General features: G+C 49.2%; 1 pseudogene; it reads left to right on the top strand.

Annotated features, from left to right (window-relative positions):
- The first annotated feature begins 423 nt into the window (after positions 1-423).
- On the top strand, positions 424-5,644 carry LOC119272507 (annotated as a pseudogene).
- The last annotated feature ends 1,115 nt before the right edge of the window (positions 5,645-6,759 follow it).

Here is a 6,759-nt window from a genome sequence, read left to right as displayed (position 1 = left end):
TTCCTGCGCGAACATCTGCGCCAAATAGGACATGCCGGAGAGAGAGGACCGGGAAAAGGGCGGAAGCAATATGGGCTGTAGACCCGTCCACCGCCTTGTGCCACCAAAAATCCACTTCTTAGCCGTCTTTTCGTAAAGTGCACGATCCACGGCCTGCCTATTCCAAGCCGGTGCGTATCTTAAGCGGACCCGAGGGCCTGTTCCTACACCAAAAACTCCCAGTTCTTCTCTCTCAAGACAAGGCCCGCACGGCACGGACCGCGTGCCGTATCTGAACCGGAGTTGAAGTCCCGAACTCCCGATCCATCTCTTCCTTCCTTTTTCGGCCGTCAGTCATATATAACTTCACCCCTCGGTTGCGATCGCAAAACCCCCCCAAAACCATCTAGGTCTTCCAAATCTCGCATCCCCAACTCCGATCCGATGACGCCGGCCCCAAGAAACCCCTTCTCGCCGGGCTTCCTGCACGCCGACGCCCACGCCGCGCAATCGAACCCAATCCCGACGTCTCCTGATGGCATCTTCCAGAGATATCTCTTGCAGCTTAAGAAGAAGGCGACGACTACGAGCGACGGCAGCAGTGCCGACGATTCATTCGTGGTCCCGCCGAAGAAGAGACGGGCGGTGGACACGGTGGGCGAGGGCACCACCGGCTCCTGCGCGATCCCGGTTCAGAGCCGGCCGAGGCGAACGGCGGCGTGCAACGTTGCGTACGTGAGCATGGAGGAAGAGGAAGCCGGGACGTCGTCGGCGGCCGGGGCGAAGAAGAACCGGAATAGGAACAGGAATAGCAATGGCAGTAGAAAGAACGGGCCGCGGCCGGTGCGCGACGCCGCGCCGCTGGTCATCATGAAGACGCAGCACCTGGAGACATAGCGAGGCATAGCGGCAGCACCTGGAGACGCTCGGCGCCACGGCCCCGCAGTTCGTCATCATGAAGAGCCTCCAGATGAGCGACGTGGACCGCAACCAGAACCGGCTGCTCTTCTCGTGCAAGCGCGAGTTCCTCGAGGGCCACCCCATCACCGGGATCCTAGCCGAGAGGGAGACGTACCTCGTGCACGATCGGGACCGCGGGCTGAGCGTGTTAGAAGATGTTGTATAGGGAAAGAAAAGGTGTTTAACTTGTATTTCTTCTTATCTCTTCTTCTGATCTATCTTCTCAAACCTCCTGAACGTGATCTATCTCCTCTCGATCTATTCTTGTAAGCCACGGCACCCATCATATATATACAACCGCGGCCCGAGTAAAGGGTTCAACGCTTCCATTTAGTTTTACATGGTAACAGAGCCTCTTCCTTGACATATCGAATAGAGATCACATCCAGCTACCCCAGGCGACCGCAACTATGTCCACCACCTCCGCCGCCCTGACGCCGAGCACCATGGGTGCCCTCACTACCAACGCCTCCTCCTCCATCTTTGCATCTTCGTCCACCTCCACCCCCACCAATTCCTTCCTCGGATCGCCGCCGCAAGAGAAGTTGACGAGAGGCAACTTCCTTCTCTGGAAGGCCGTCGTCCTACCCCAAATCAAGGGCGCGCAGATGGAGCACCATCTTGACGCGAAGACCCCAGCGCCGCCGCCCACCCTCACCGTTACCAAGGACGGCAAAGAGGAACAGGTGGTGAACTCTGCCAGATCCCTCTGGTACGCACAGCAGTAACAACTCCAAGGTTACTTGATGGGCTCCCTCTCCCGCGACATCCTTGCACAGGTGGCCACGCTCCAGACGCCGGCAGAAGTCTGGCGCGCCATCCACGACATGTTCGTCGCCCAGAGCCAAGCGCAAGCCATCAACACTCGCATCGAGCCTACGAACCTGCAAAAAGGTAACATGACTATGGCAGAGTATCTTGGCAAGATTAAGAGCCTCACCGACGAAGTTGCATGCACTGCCGCCGCGCTCTCCGATCCGGAGATTGTATCCAAGATCTTGGCCGGACTGGACATGGATTATAATCCAGTCGTCTCGGCCCTTGCTGCTCGGGTGGAGCCGATCACCGTCCAGGAGCTATATAGCCAGCTCCTGAGCTTCGACGCCCGCCTCAGTCTCCTTCATGGTGCAGCTTTTCGCCAATTTTCTGCCAACGCCGCCTCGCGCGGACGCGGCCGTGGGCGCGGTCACCACGCGCAACGCGGCGGTGGGCGCGAGCGCAGCAACCCCCAGGGCGACAGCGGCTACACCAACAACTACGGCAACACAGGAGGCGGCAGCTACAACAACTCCAACAGAACAGGGGGTGGTGGCTTCAACAACAACACTAGCCGCCGCCCCTCCTCCTCCTCTCGCGGTCGCCCTTGCTGCCAACTCTGCAAGAAGGCCGGCCATGAGGTCATGGACTGCTGGCACCGCTATGATGAAGACTTCGTTCCAGATTCTCGTCAGGTTGCTGCATCTATGCGTGATCAAGGAGGAGAAGGAGTATGGTATGTTGACTCCGGCGCCACGGATCATGTCACAAGTGAGCTAGAGCAACTTGCTCTCCGTGAAAAATACCACGGCAATGATCAGATTCACACCGCAAACGGTGGAGGTATGGATATTAGACACATTGGTCAAGCTTTGATTAATTCCCCTATGCTTAAACGTGATCTAGTCTTAAAAGATGTTCTTCATGTTCCTCAAGCCGATAAAAACCTTGCCTCTATGTCTCGTTTAGCCACTGATAATAATGTCTTCTTTGAAACTCACCCTCGTTACTTCTTTATCAAGGATCGGGCAACGAGGGAACTTCTACACCACGGTAGATGCATTGGCGGCCTCTACCCCATCACATCCGGAGCACTTAGTCGCAAGCATCCTCAGGTCTACTCCGTCATCAAGCCCTCCTTGGCAAGGTGGCATCAACGTTTAGGACATCCTTCCTCGGTCATAGTTAAGCAAGTAGTCAATAAAGGCAAACTTTCCTTGTCACACGGTCCTATTAGTGATTCGGTTTGTGAAGCTTGTCAATGTGCCAAGAGTCACCAACTTCCCTATCCTAAGTCTAGTAGTGTTTCTCATGCTCCTTTAGAGCTTATTTTCAGTGATGTATGGGGACATGCCCGAGATTTCTTTGGCAGAAAAAAATATTATGTCAGCTTTGTCGATGATTACAGCAAGTTTACTTGAATTTATTTACTTAAGTATAAATCTGAAGTCTTTTCTATATTCCAAGAGTTTCAAAAACTTGTTGAAAGACACTTTGACAGAAAAATCTTAACAGTCCAAAGTGACTGGGGAGGGGAGTATGAGAAGCTCAACTCCTTCTTTCGTAGTATAGGCATTGCACACCATGTGTCTTGTCCCCATGCTCATCAACAGAATGGCTCTGCCGAGCGTAAACATCGCCACATTGTTGAAGTTGGCCTCTCTTTACTTGCTCATGCATCCATGCCTCTTAAGTATTGGGATGAAGCTTTCATCACTGCCACATATCTTATTAATCGTCTGCCTAGCAAAGTTATTGGAAATTCTACTCCGTTGGAACGTCTTTATCATCAAAAACCAGACTATAATTCCCTCAAGACTTTTGGGTGTGCATGCTATCCCAATCTTCGTCCATACAATCATCATAAGCTTGAGTTTCGTTCTACTCAATGCGTTTTTCTTGGCTATAGCAATCTCCACAAAGCCTACAAGTGCCTAGAAATTGCTACTGGACGTATTTATATTTCTAGAGATGTTGTTTTTGATGAAAATCTCTTTCCATTCGCCAAGCTTCATCCAAATGCAGGCGCTCTCCTTCGTGCTGAAATAGCCCTTCTTCCTGATCACGGGGGTGAATTAACTAAAGCTGATCATGTGAAAAATTCCACAGAAAATTGTTTTTCTACAGATTCTGGCCGTCATTTTATGTGTGCAGGTCCAGACAAAAACGGCACAGGATCCATCAAAAGCAGATACTTCATTGTTCTTTTATCATAAGGGTAATATTACTATATTTGTACTTGTTTATGTTGATGATATAATTGTTGCAAGTTCAAGTTCAGATGCTACCACTTGTTTGCTTAAAGATCTTAAACTGGAGTTTGCTCTCAAGGATTTGGGAGATCTTCACTATTTCCTTAGCATAGAGGTCAAGCAGGTTAAGGATGGTATTCTTCTTACTCAGGAAAAATATACTACTGACATACTCAGAAGAATAGGACTACAACATTGTAAGCCTGTAAGCACACCAATTTCAACTTCTGAGAAACTTACTCTTGAAAGTGGAGAAGCTCTTGGACCAGAGGATGCAACTAATTACAGAAGTATTGTGGGTGCTTTGCAATATTTGACTCTTACACGTCCTGATATTTCTTATTCTGTGAATAAGGTATGTCAGTATTTACATGCACCTAGAACAACTCACTGGACTGCAGTCAAAAGGATTTTAAGGTATCTTAAGTTTTCTGAAGGACTTGGACTTCAAATTACCAAATCTCCATCTCTGCTTGTTACTTCTTACTCTGATGCAGACTGGGCTGGGTGTGCTGATGATAGAAGATCCACAGGTGGTTTTGCTGTGTTTCTGGGAACTAATCTTATATCCTGGAGTGCAAGAAAACAGGCTACTGTCTCACGATCAAGTATAGAGGCTGAATATAAAGCCATGGCAAATGCTACAGCTGAAGTGATGTGGATACAGACTTTGCTTTATGAACTTGGAGTCAAGGCTCCACAAGCTGCAAGATTATGGTGTGATAATATTGGTGCAACCTATCTTTCAGCCAATCCTGTTTTTCATGCATGCACTAAACATATTGAAGTTGATTTCCACTTTGTCAGAGAAAGGGTAGCTCGAAAGCTCCTTGATATTCGGTTTGTACCTACTGGAGATCAACTTGCTGATGGCTTCACAAAACCTCTCACCATGAGGAGATTGGACGAGTTCAAGTACAATCTTAACCTTGCAAAAGTTCCTTGAGGTTTAGATTGAGGGGGAGTGTTAGAAGATGTTGTATAGGGAAAGGAAAGGTGTTTAACTTGTATCTCTTCTTATCTCTTCTTCTGATCTATCTCCTCAAACCTCCTGTACCGAACGTGATCTATCTCCTCTCGATCTATTCTTGTAAGCCACGGCACCCATCATATATATACAACCGCGGCCCGAGCAAAGGGTTCAACGCTTCCATCTAGTTTTACAGAGCGTGGTCGCCCAAGACGACCACGGCAACCAGTTCAACTTCACGCTCAAGTACCTCGACTCGAACGGCGGGTACCGCTTCATCGGTCGCGGCTGGAACGACTACGTGGCCAAGAACAAGCTGGTCAAGGACGATCTCCATTTTGTCGTCGAGGTGTGGGCGTTCCGGTCGCCGGAGCTGCCCGGGCAGCCCAAGGTTCCCGGCATCGAGGGGCTGCAGGGCCACCCTGACGGCGCCCTCGGGTTTCTCCTCCGATTACATCACAACGAGAGCAGGGACGTCCACCGCGGCGGCGGCGGCGAGGAAGAAAGGGAGTTTGTGCCGCGGCCGGTCCAGCAGAAGAAGGGGCAGGCACCGGCCAAGGCGGTGCGATCAAAGAAGCTTGTGGGTGGGCATGTGAGTCAGGGCGAAGCCGTGGCGAGGGAGGTGACGAGGGCTGAGATAGTTGAGGCGGTTGGGGAGGAAATGGCGGATGCGTTGTTCGGGCTGTTGATGCTGGTCCAGTGCCCCCGTTCCAATGCCTCCCTTTGAAAATACAACGTGTGCTAAGGTTTGCTAGGACAAGAATTTGACGGATAACACTTATACCGGAAAATACTTGTCATCAAAATAAATAAATAAAGATGTGTCTAGATGTATATTAGTTCTAGATACATCTTTTTTTATCCATTTTGATGATAAGTATTTTCGGACGGAGGGAGTATAGATTGTGCGATTCCAAATGGCTTCCAAAACTTTGGGTCCTGAATTTTTACACCATGAATCATTAACGTATACAGTTGTTCTTCGTGTTTTAAAAGAATTGAGTTAATCTTCATATTCTTATTTTCCAAACAACATTACAACATCCCGTGGGTAGCTTCAACTAGATCATCGCTTTCTTTCAGTTCCTTTGTTTCATGCGAACCAAATTCTCTGTGCATCTTGCTATGCAGAGAAAAATGCTATTCGGATGATGTTCAAAACACGCTGAGGCCAGATGGCTTAGGAAAGGCAAAACAACAACCGATTATTTTGCCAACTCTTCGGCATGGTTGATGTGCACCCTTCGGCTAGGGTGGTTGTAGATTCGGTGAAGACTCGGTTGAACCTAATTGCTTCCAACATCGCAATCTAGGCGGACGATGATGTCTCTTATTATGCTTATCTCGTGAGAAATTTGAAGAGAGAGAAATGCCCGTGTCTTCCATGACACCATAGTGTTGTCTCGCGGTGGCAAAGTATTTGAGTAATGTGATCATGGGCGGAGCTACAAGGGCACTTGGGTGTACAAATGTACACCCATTATTTTGCCAAAAAAGCATTGAGTAAAGCTGTGAATTAGGGAGTTTGTACACCCATTGTATGAATGCTAGCTCCGAATATGATGCCGCGAGAGTAATATGGTGTAATTCGGCCTTTGGACAAAAACCTCTAAACCTTCTTATACAAGGAAAGTGGCAAATCTTTTGCCCAGTCTTAAAAAAAACTCGGGCATGGTATTATACAAATGGGTTGCGCCCGCAAGCCTCCAATTATTCGCCTCACACCGTATCTTAGACATGATTATGGTTGACGGCACACTCGCATTCCGCTTGTTTCAAAGCTCCCATGCCACCACAGCACGCCACGACTAACATCGGAAACAATGCCACATGGTGCTACTC

Source organism: Triticum dicoccoides, chromosome 3A (assembly GCF_002162155.2).
Source record: "Triticum dicoccoides isolate Atlit2015 ecotype Zavitan chromosome 3A, WEW_v2.0, whole genome shotgun sequence".
Classification (NCBI taxonomy): domain Eukaryota; kingdom Viridiplantae; phylum Streptophyta; class Magnoliopsida; order Poales; family Poaceae; genus Triticum; species Triticum dicoccoides.
This window is presented reverse-complemented; position numbering and strand designations above follow the sequence as displayed.